This window comes from Thermobia domestica, chromosome 8, assembly GCF_964235325.1.
Source record: "Thermobia domestica chromosome 8, izTheDome1.hap1.1, whole genome shotgun sequence".
Classification (NCBI taxonomy): Eukaryota; Metazoa; Arthropoda; class Insecta; order Zygentoma; family Lepismatidae; genus Thermobia; species Thermobia domestica.
Window position 1 is genome coordinate 175,720,984 of NC_137461.1, and position 12,797 is coordinate 175,733,780.

General features: G+C 35.3%; 1 protein-coding gene across 1 annotated transcript in view; it reads left to right on the forward strand.

Moving 5' to 3' along the window:
* The window catches only part of LOC145693356 (uncharacterized), a 1,437,468-nt gene that overhangs the window by 1,053,189 nt on the left and 371,482 nt on the right, over positions 1-12,797 (forward strand). The window lies entirely within an intron of this gene.

Here is a 12,797-nt window from a genome sequence, read left to right on the forward strand (position 1 = left end):
TGAAATTTAAGGAACCAACGAGTTACTGTGCTGTGGTTAATTGCACCTTACACTTTCGCATGATAAATGTCTTTGCCAGTGATATCGTGTACCATCGCCAATGCATGAGCACGTATTTGTTAAAATACACTAGGGATACCAACAACCAGGAAAAAGATGTGGTTCTGTTGAGAGTTTAAGAAACTTCTTGAGACGATTTCTTTTCCCGCCAAAGGATATGAACTTTCTCAGCTGTGTCCCTTCATGAATGAAGAATGCAAATCTACCGAATATGTGACAAACAAGATGCTTAAAAAGCTATTGATAAATCATTTTGGTGAAGAAATAATGTTTGTCTATCCTAAAGAAAAAAACAAATCGCAGTTAGTTTACTCATCACAAGTACGTATTCCAGATGTTGTTGATAAAGCGAGGAATGTACAAACTTCTTTACATAGTTTTACAGTATGAAAGTTGAAAAGAGTGTTCAAAGATTATGATTTTCAACTTGAAAATTCCGACTAGCGACAGGGAAGGTAATTGGGAACTACATGTGTCCGCTTTCCGCAGAGCGCTGCCTTTATTTATTTATTTACTTTTGCTTTGGAAAGATAAATTACATTAGGTGGGGATGTAGTCACTTTGAAGACTGTCTTAAACTAGCTGAAGAGCATCCAAATTTGTATGAAGACTTTTTAGGAGGGCATTTCGTTGTGCAGCAAACTAAGACATTTCAGTAGTGTTGCTATGGATCAGGCATTAAAGCAGGTGTACAACAAGCATGCAAAAGGCCCCAGTGGAGTCAGTGCAATAACCCGGAGAAAAGAATTTGTAGCGCTAAGAAATCTCGTTCTACATGAAAAGACTGCAATGAAACATCTTTTTCGTACTTTATGTCGGATGCAATTCTATGATGAATGCGTGACGCACCATGAGTTTTCAAAAACACAAACAGCTCATGATGAATAACTAGTGACAAGACCTGTGAATTTCATCGCTAAGAGGGGCAACCCATTTGCCTTATCCGATGATGGAATTCAGAACATCATCACAGGTCGTCGTTTCACTGAAGAAGAAAAGAAATTTAAGCTAGAATGTGTTGATATAGGAAAGAAGCAATACCAGGAATTTAGGAAATATGTTTTTGTTGAGAAAACAAAGATACTGCTTTCACCCTTACACCGGATGAAGAACAATGTGTTTCATTCAGATCCAAAGAAGTCAGTTGATGTTCAGAAGGAAACCATTGACGCCTTGCAGCTTGTAGATATACTACGTGAAAGAGGCTATTCAATCGATCGTCTGCTATGTTGGGAACTCACATCTAGATCTTTTTACTTGATGAGAAATGGATTCCTCCGTAAATCTCAAAAGTCAGAAATGGTTTGTGAGCTTGAGAAAGATTTACCTGATGGAACGGTACTGAAGCAACTTCCCGAGTCCACCCTTCCAAAGCAGCCGCCGGTGGAAAGTCATTGCAGACCTTTGGAGATCTAGTAAAGAGCGTGTTTCAAAGAATACTTCATTTATCAAAAGGATCTGTGAGGGTAGATATTGTTATGGATGTTTACTTGGAAGGAAGCATTAAGTCGTCAGAGAGAAGAAGAATGGCTTTTGATCCTATTGAAATTACTATATCTAACATGGAAACACCTCTACCAAAGGACATGAATTCGTTTTGGGCGTCTACACACAAGTACAATTTTCAACAGTTCTTTGCTCAATACATTATGGAACATGGTTCCCGGCACAATATTTCCATCTACATAGGCGGTCTTGGAATCAACGAGGAAAAGAGTGTACGTATTTTGAATGGCGAGTCTACTGAAATAGAGGATTTAACATCACATCTTGAAGAAGCAGATGAAAGACTTGTTTTACATGTGAATCACGCCATCAGGACATCAGAAATGACACGTGTTGTACTTGCTTCATCCGATGCTGATTCATTTGTATGTGCAACGTACTTTTTTGCCTTGGAATTTAAGAAGAGAGGACTTCTTGAAATATGGGTTCTGTGTGGCGCAGGGTCAACAACCAGATATTTACCAGTTCACACACTTATTAACTACATTCCAGAACCTTTTATCAACATTTTGCCAGCTGTCCATGCGTTGTCTGGATGCAATACCACAAGCAAATTTTCGATAAAACACGCTGCCGTTAAACGTGCGAAGGAGTCACCCCAACTTTTGGAACATTTTTGGAAGAATGAGTTAAACAATGTAATGGTTCAACAAGCTGAGTCATATCTTGCAAGTACCATAAAAGCAAACTATACAACATTCGATGAGTTACGGAATATCACAGCATGAAATATATTGATTTCACAAAGTTCCCACCAACATCATCATCAACACACTTACACATAAAAAGAGTATATCTTCAGAGTCATCGTTGGTACAATGTACTTCAGAATTACACACCACTTAATCCAGCGGACTATGGTTTCGTAGAAGAAGACGGTGATTTGTTACTATCTGTAGTAGAAGAAAGACTTCCACCGGATTTACCTGTACCGTGCACATGCAAGAAATGTGCCAAAAGCACTGTCTGCAAGTGTCGTTTAGCAGTGATTTCATGCTCGAAATTCTGTGAATGCGATCTAAATGGTTCTAATAATCCATACAACTAGCATGCAAGCTGTAGTACCAAATAATAAAGTTCATATAATAACATTGTATTGTGTCATTCTTTTGTAACGTCCAAAATAATATTTATTTTTTGTTGTTGTTGTTTTTGTTGATTATGTTACTATGATATCATCATTTGTACTGTGTGTACACTACGTATTATTTCTGAGACTATAACAATTGTTACTACATACTTAATTAAAAAATATAAGTATTGAGAGGAAAGATTGTCATTAAAAGCTTGAACTTATCAAAGAAAACTTATTAAAAGATTGAACTTATCAAATTCTTCTAACTCCTAAGATTGTAACTTTTAGTTTTAAATATTTAGCAACATCTTGGAAAACTCTGTTCATATCAAATCTTTTGATCAAACTGGAAATAATCCCATGCAGCAGTAACGAGAAAGGTGCTCTATAAGTGTGTATTCCAATATACGTAATGACGTCATCAACCCCTCATCTGTGGGCGCAAAAACCTAAATAGCCTATTTATTCTTTAATACAAACGTGCACTATCCCGACCATGTGATCAACCCATAATTAGTTCATCAACACCACATCCGAAAAGAAAAATGCCGTATACGCAACTTTCTCCATCAGATCCTATGTATGCTCCCAACTAATTCGTTGTATCTTCTTTGTTTCTTTACCAATCTTAATGATTTATGTGTGAAATGAAAGATATTTTAATACCCTTTTAAGTTAAAAAATGTGGTTTTCGATCATTCCAGTTGCTTACTTGTTATGTTTAAAAATATGAGTTATACCCATCATAAAAAATGCAAATTTCAATATACAATTATTTTTATAGGTGTTTATTTCAATGATTACGCAAACACTTTAGATAATTTATTATAGTCTGTTACCTTCTGCGTCTTTAGTTTTTAAATCATGAAGATTGGATTATTAGTTTAGGAGATATGTGCTTTTTTCACAAACGTTGGACTTTGGCTGGTCGGCCATATTGGCGGCCATTTGGGAGAAATTGCGCACTATCCCGATCACGTGACCAACCCATAATTAGTCCACTACTACCATACAAACTATTCCAAAAGAGAAATGCCGTATACGCAACTTTTCCAACAGACATGGTCTGGCCCCAAGACTAGGTGGCGATTTGCTTAAATTAGAGACGTGAAATTCAGTACATGAACTCATCAGTACAAATACAAAGACACAGTAGCGTACGCAGGATTTATTTTCGGGGGACGGGAGGGGGGCTGAAATCAGTTGTGAAGAATATAGTACATACAGTAGCTAAATGAACTTTTGTCAAATAACATGACACAGCAGGTTGGAATCAATCGCTGGAGAGATGACACACATTCTTGGTGTACAGGGACATACACGGAAATGTTTTCGGGCTTTTTTTTAAACAAAATTAGCATAATTTTAGGGGAATTAGTATAATATTACATTTCCTACTTTAGTCGCAGCTTGGATGAATCCCCCTGAAAATATTTTTACCTGTTGATGTGCAACTTTTTTCTTTTTTTTTTTAATTTAGAAAAGAAACCAAGTAGCCTTAACAGTAAAATATTTAGTATATTCGGCATATTTGCTACACCCATTCAGAACGAGAACATCGATGTCTCACAAAAAAGTAACTTTGTAAAGTGATAATTCCATTTAACATTTATCTACCAAAAACAACTGTGCACTTAAAAGTTAAATTATTTTACTACAATACAAAAGTATTTTTATTTAAACAAAATCCTCTTTCCATTAGTATAATTTATTTCTATATCTATAGTAGTGTATATAACGAAGGCAATTGGTCAAGGTATCGTAATAGATAATGTAAGCTCTTGTACGAAGAGGATTGTAGAAAACAATAACATTTTATATAAAATACTCGTAATTTATACACAGGTTTTATAAAGCGAGTTGCAAACGTCTTGCGTTCCCAGATCCAGCAAAATGGTCGATGACATGATCATTTGTGATTTCTAAAGCCAAGTCTCTATGAATAGAGAGTAACGCAATTCCATTCAATCTATTTTCACTTGTTGTGCTCCTCAAATACGTTTTAATTAATTTTAGTTTCGAAAAGCTTCGTTCAACTGAAGCTGTAGAAACAGGAAATACAGCAATTATTTTTAATAGTATGCTTATATTTGGGAAAATATTTTCATCGCATGCGAGAACACTTCCAAGTTTTTCTTCTGATTTCCACTTTTGTCTCCATAAATCCCACTCTCCCAAAAGTACTTCATCGTAAGAGTCAGTCAAGTCGTCTCTATAAAATTCAAATGCTTGTCGAACTTTATCAAATGGCACATCACAGTTAGTTGGTATGAGATACAGAAGAGATGAAACAGTATCCTGGTGAGCTAAAAACCTTTCATCTAGAGAAGAAATCATGTCGTCTAAGCGTGGTATAGAAAGTGTCTCTCTATAATGTTTCCGGGTCTTTACAAGGTGGATTGGCTCGATTCTTTTGGAGACCAACTTTTCTTGAAATTGTTATGTCAACATTTATATGAGCTGCAAGTTCCAGAGAATCTTTGAACAGTTTGTGAAACTCAGAATCAGCATTTTGTCCAAATCATGTATAACTTCTCTTGTCATTTTTATTTTTCTAATGCACTACATAAATCGATGCCTTTCGTTTGAAGGTATTTTCAAACATTGTAGGTCAGTCCCAACAATTTTGATGTGACAATCAGAGCTGGAATGAAGGACGGTGTTCCAATGCTATTTAAAATTAATAATTCTTTCTTCGAATGCTCACCAGATAGTTGGTTAACGCACTCAAGAGCTGAAACAATTGGTATAAGCATTTCTTTAAAAAGTAATACAGCATAATGCCTATCACACCCTCTCGTCTCACAAAGTGTTCTCATTCTTGTATTATCACAGTCTGGTTTCAATTCTTTATTTTTTTGTTTTAGAATGGAGGTACGCTGTGCACTGGCTCGAAAAAATGAACACGTCTCTGATATTACGCCCATAGCATTTCGAACAGCCTGAACTTTAAACGTATCAGATATACATAAATTTAAGCAATGACTCACACAATGGGTGTATATTGCTTTTGGAAAGGATTTCTTTAAAATAGCTTGGACACCTCTGAATTCGCCTCTCATGTTAGATGCTCCATCATAGCCTTGACCTCTCATATTGGTTAAATCAAGCCCGTGTTCTATGAGTTTTTCTTGCAATGTTCTCGCTAAACCTTGACCCGTGACATCGTAAACAGGCACAAAAGAAAGAAAGTCCTATTTTATAGCAAAGGGTTTGGATTCAGTAATATATCTGAGGCACAATGAAAATTGTTCAACTTGAGAAATGTCTGTTATTTCGTCAGCTAACACTGTGTAAAAAGGGCTCTGACACACTCCTTCTATAATCTTCTTTTGGATAAGGCTCCCAAAAGACACAATCAATGCATTTTGTATTCTTGGACTTGTGTACATTGAGTTTCTTGCACTGTTCTCGAGTTGTTCTCTGAGAAGTAGGTCACCTCCGTTAACCCGATATCTTAAAAGACTGCGGAAATTTCCATCGTTATTGACAGGTGTGATGAGGGATATACGTCCTGCATCGGAATGTCCTCGTAGAGGAATGTTTTGCATGCCACATAGTCTCACTGTCTCCACTATCCCATTCAACCTCAGCCGATTATCTTCAATAACTTTCTTCCTTTCTACATCGGTACTTGGTCGATTGGTACTTTCTTCTTTTCTGCGAAGTCTAAAAAAGTCCTTTCAGTGAGAACTGCATCTTTATGGTACTGCAGAGATTGATGATTTCTAAATGATTCTAAAGCTTTTTTCAAATTGTAAAAGGGCTTGGATATGAAGAGGCCAACTTTTTGATGAGAACCCTTACCAACGTTTCCTTTATCTAAAAAAAATACACAACTTTTACAATACAATCCACTTTTTATCTTCGAGTAGGCAAGCCACTTATACTCGTCCAGTCGTTTTCTTTGAAAATGACGCTTGAAACCCCTAGAATCTTTAGTCGGAAACTGGTAGCTGAAAGGTGGTGTCCAAAGATGCTTCAATTTGTCCAACTTTTTCATATTGTTGAGTTCAACGTTAATGAAATTTGATATATCGTTTACTGAAGAATGAACATATTCTCTGATTCCGATTGAAATTGAACAAGGCCCGTCATAAATGGATGTATCACCAACCCTAGTAGCTTCTGATCTTGCGGAGAAGAAGCTACATTCATCGTGAGTGAAGTCCATTGTGGAAGTGCCAGAATCATCACCAGCGAAGTCCGAACTTGTAAAAGTGACAAGTTCATCACACGCAAAGTCTGATCTTGAAGAAGTGCCAGCTTCATCTCCAGCGAAGTCTGAACTTGAAGAAGGGCCAGCTTCATCTCCAGCGAAGTCTGAACTTGAAGAAGTGCCAGTTTCATCTCCAGCGAAGTCTGATCTTGAAGAAGTGCCAGTTTCATCTCCAGCGAAGTCTGATCTTGATGAAGGGCCAGCTTCATCTACAGCGAAGTCTGATCTTGAAGAAGTGCCAGCTTCGTCTCCAGTATTTCCCTTCTTGCGTGGAGTAAAATAAGCCAGGATTGTTCTCTTCATCTGAAAAATAAAAAAAAATTAAAAAAAATGAAATATAAGATAGACACATGAAGAAGTATCTCGAGACACTGATATCAAAAATAAAATTTGATTCTAATAACGTACCTATAACATATTTATCGGTTGGAAAAATCCGTGGACGCCGCCATATAAGGGAAGGCAATCTAAACGGGCCATTCTTTATTTCTTACAAAATAGACTAATTCGTTAACAACTGAAATAGTATTTCACTAAGTATTTTTTCAGGGTTTTAAAACTGCTTCACATCGACCATGTAAAACCATTAACACTTAACATAACTGTTATAATAACTAAATAGGGATATAACTAGGACTACGCACACGAAATAATGTCACCAGTTTGCTTACCTACGCATTAAAAATTGACATAAAAACAAAATTATTCTTCACACAGTATACGGCATTTTCAATATCCTTCTTATGCTTGAAAAGCTAAACCCCCACTTAATCCATTTCTAGCGCGCTCATTTTTGGTGCGTGTAGTCCTGGGTCTGATTCCCGATGAGGGTACTTTGAGTGCAATAGTTTGAAGTCCGCTTTATACTATAGCTCCCGTTCTTGATAGCCCAGCTGCTGACACAGGACGTAAATCTTTCAAAAAACAGTTAAAAGCTAAAACTTAAATAAAAGACTTCTGACCAGAGTAATACACTTTTATTGCAAAAACTAAAATAATGTGTTACAGTTTTTGTAATAAAAGTGTATTACTCTGGTCAGAAGTGTTTTATTTAAGTTTTCTGATAATTTCCAGAGTCATAATGAATAGAATTAAAAGCTAAAAACTAATTGCATAGTGGACACAGTTAACTATCACTATCTCGAACAGAATCTTTCTGTTTGATTGAATTAACGTCCTATGTCAACAACGGGGCTATATAGTACGTATAACAAAATACTTTGGATTGAGTAATAATTACCTGTACCTTGGGCAGAAAGTGCTCATACATGTGCACTATACTTAATGGAATGTTAATTTAATAATAACAGAAGAAGAATGTTTTTAAGATATGTAAAAGATATATTATGTAAATGGTTGCTATGTACATGTTTATGGATACCTAGTCAGCAAGTTTGTGTGCTTGACAGTTTTAAGGAAAAGATATTATAAAGTATATCAACTAATAAACCATTTTTAGCACCGTTCATAGACGTTATCATTCCAATTGAAAAGGTGAGAATAATCGTATATAATTATTGAAGCTAATTTTTACATGCAAAGAAATACTACCACTCGAAATTTGTATATCCTACTTAGCCGAACCAGGTTAACGACTATCCTTGATAAGTCGTTGTAAAAATTTTGGTTTACCTCACCCGGGATATACTGTAAATTCTCATCCCGAAGCATAGTAGGAGTGAATTTACTTTTTTAGTTAATGAATACAAATTTGACCGTATTGAGAAGTGGTAGAATAATTATACGAAAAATGGACAACGAAACAATGGAGCATGAATCAAATAATAGTGACAACGGTGAAACTAGTGTAACACCAGGATTGACATCGGAAGACCGAATCTTGTTAGCTTTACAGCGACAATTGATTCAGATGTCTACCGAGATAAAGCAGACCATAGAACAGAAGATAGAACAGAACTCCGAAAAATCCAATAAGCAATACGAAGAATTAAAGCAGACAATAGAACAGAAGTCTGATGAATCTAACAAGCAATATGAAGAATTAAGTAGACGAATGGAACAGAAGTTTGACGAATCTAACAAGCAATATGAAGAATTAAGTAGACGGATAGAACAGAAGTCAGATGAAACGAGACAGACAATTGTCCAGGTGGTGAATGACATATCCTCACAGTTCGAGGAAAAGTTAAAAAGAATATCCGATGATTGTCAGGAGAAGCACAATCACCAAAACCAAGAAATCAGTGCTGTAAAAAAAGATTTAGAAGTAATAGAATCTTCCGTTCAACAGCAAAAGATCCAGGTCATCAACAATTCTAACAACATACGTGTAAATACGCAATTGTTAGCTACTATACAGGAAGAGATTAGAACGCTACAGGTTAAGGACAACACATACCGTAATAACTTGGGTAGTGATCGCTTGGAGTTTCCCCACTCACCAGTGATGAACTCACCTTCGCCGGTGTCTGATGAGGATATTATATTGGAAGAAATACATCCGAAGAGTACAGATGGGCGGAACATAGACGGTGTAACGACACATCACGTAATGGATAGGAACTATCACTCAACAAGTACACGGAATGATAAAAGGAAGGTAAAGTTAAGTGTTAAGATGAGTGAAATACGGGCTATGAGCAAATTCAGTGGTAAGTGTAACGAGAATGCTACTTCTTTCTTAGAAAAATTCCAGGACGAGTGCAATATTATGTGTATAGATAGATCACAATATATGAAATTAATCCCTCTTGTATTACTCCCACCTTGTTCATTATGGTTTAAAGCAGTACGTGATCACATCAGTACATATGAAGAATTCAAAGCGGCACTAATCGCAAATTATGAAAATGACTTTTTGCTTGCGAATAGAGATGCCACCATTAGAAATCAACATTTCAATCCTCGATTGCATAAATCTGTTGTAGAATTTGTTGTCAATACATACAACGAATTAAAGGTTGTTAATCCATTGCAATCGGAATCGAGAATAATAGCATCGATTCGAAATTTGCTTCCATTTAAGTTACAACAGATCTTATTTTCCACCCAGTGTATGAGTTTCAACCATTTATTAATGCTTGTCCAATGCTATGAAACTCAATACCATGCTATGAATCAACAAGCCGGAATGGGTAAAAATAAGAATAATTCAGATCATTTTGTGCCAGTTCGGAATTTAGATATCCGAAGTGTGAATAATACGAAACCTAACCTAAGCCGAGTATATTCTAGCAATCAAAACGCGCAAAATAGGCAAAGTTATGTAGGAAATCCGCCTAACCTAACTAATCATGATAATCATGATGTCAGATCACCCAACAGCAGTAGATATAAAAACAATCGAAGTACTGAGCGAAATTACAGGAATACAACGAACTACGTGGATAGACGTAATTGGAGAACAAGAGATGGCATTTCATATCAAAATCAGAATCACGATGAAATACATGTACAACATATTGTAGAACCTAATCATGATTGCGCAGTACAATGTACTTTATTAGAATCGTATGCAAGTACGAATGTAACCTGATTACCGTTAATGAAATTTGGTTAAACCCATATCAGCTATAGATTTTCATGAACATTTATTTTATTTTTATTCAATTTAATTCTCTTTAATTCTCATTAATCAATGATAATTCTCAAATGTTTTTAATATATGTAAGAATTATAATTTAATTCATAAATGATTAAAAGCAAAGATTATTTATATTAGATTGATTTGTGTTGAAAACTTAATTGTCAAAGATTATGTTAAGAATAAGATCCATTCTATAAAACTAATTATTCAACAGCTGTCTTGAATGAGATTCTTCCATATTGTGATGCCTTATTAATCTAATGTTTATTTTAAAACATCTAACTTATTTATTATATAATGCGCCCTGACTATTTGTAACTCATGTTTGTCCTTTACGATTTTTGAATTCGCACCCTTCAACGATTAAATAAATGAGCGCCAATATATTTAAAATAAGCTAATATAATAATAATGTAATGAATAATAATAAAATAAATATAATTAATGTAATTAAAAATAAGTATTGATGAAGTGTAAGATTTGTTAAAAATATATATATGTGAAATGTAATGAAGAGATATACGAGGTGCGATCAAAATGTGATGGACATATGCAATGTAAGAACACTATTGTAAACGGACCAGTGGTTCTTGAAGATAAAAGACAAGCTCACTCATGACTTTTATATTCAGTCCAATTGTCGGGCGACATTTTTATATAACAAAATACTTTGGATTGAGTAATAATTACCTGTACCTTGGGCAGAAAGTGCTCATACATGTGCACTATACTTAATGGAATGTTAATTTAATAATAACAGAAGAAGAATGTTTTTAAGATATGTAAAAGATATATTATGTAAATGGTTGCTATGTACATGTTTATGGATACCTAGTCAGCAAGTTTGTGTGCTTGACAGTTTTAAGGAAAAGATATTATAAAGTATATCAACTAATAAACCATTTTTAGCACCGTTCATAGACGTTATCATTCCAATTGAAAAGGTGAGAATAATCGTATATAATTATTGAAGCTAATTTTTACATGCAAAGAAATACTACCACTCGAAATTTGTATATCCTACTTAGCCGAACCAGGTTAACGACTATCCTTGATAAGTCGTTGTATACGGCACCTACAATTCAAAGTTGGGATCCAAACAACTGCGTTCCAAGAGTGCCCCACCGGGAATGAAACCCTGGACAACGTGCACCAAAGATGCGCGTGCCAGCCACTACGCTAAGGGGAGGCAGGAGAATCTTTTTGAAAGTCTTGAAAAGAAAAGGAGACTAATGTCCTCTCTAAACACCACCTTAAAACTGAAAATAACCTTGTCTACAAAATTAATTCATCAATTTACTTTTTTGCAACACCCTTTCATTTATTTACCCAACCAAGGAGTAGTGAAATGCTAGTTGCATACGCGAAAGAGGCCTTTCAAGTTTATATAGGTATAAAGTTAAATGTTGTTTAAAAATAAAATATAGAGAAGTACTGTAATGACATATAATCACACGGTAGGAAAATACATGTACAAGGAATTAATAAGACTGTAAATAATGTATCATTGTTGCACCTGAAGCTAGAAAAATACATGTACAAGGTATTTTTTTTTTATTGGGTTCAATTCTGTACTTGCATGACTAGAAACTCCAGAAATCCTTAAGAACAGTTCCCCATACCAACCCACCCTTGTATTCTATGCATGAGAGCTTCATAAAGTGAGTTCGCATTCCCCCCCGAGTGAAAATGTCTGAATTCAACACTGACTGTAACACGAATAAGCGAGGCTAAGGAATACTAAGATATTCTACTCATTCAAGAATGTACAAGAAGATGACGGGTTTTTCGTTTATTTACAAGGGGTGAAGGTCAGTGGAGGAAATTTCCTTCGCTCCAGCATTTTGAACAAACAAGGAAGGGGAGTGAAATTACAGGCTCGTTTTTACTTGAGCTATCTTAGATGCGCTCTCAGCAGATATCATTATATCTGGCCAGAAACTTCCTGGTTCACACCTATTGTTACTGATATTATTGCACGGGGATATGAAAAATTATATTACTTTTGCCACAAAGAAACTCTAGTCTGGTTGTCGTCAGAACCGACTCAGATGACATCGTTGTCAACTCGAAAATGTATTCCTATTTTCATTTTCTTCATTGTTTCTCAAGAAGAAATAAAATAAAGCTTTCCTTTTCGACCAAATACCAATGTTTTATGTTCTTCAGGTGGCAATGGTGCTGTACGAAACATCTGTGCTCAGTCTCCTTGAGTGCAGATTTTTTTTTTTTTAATAGCTGTATCCTGCTTCTTCAGTGCTGTAGATATTTTTTTCGTATTTCATTATTCCAATGCAAGAATGTTATTGAATCCAATCGAACCAATATATACACATACATAAATATACATAATTTCGAACAGTCATTTCCTTATGTTAAATAAAAAAAAA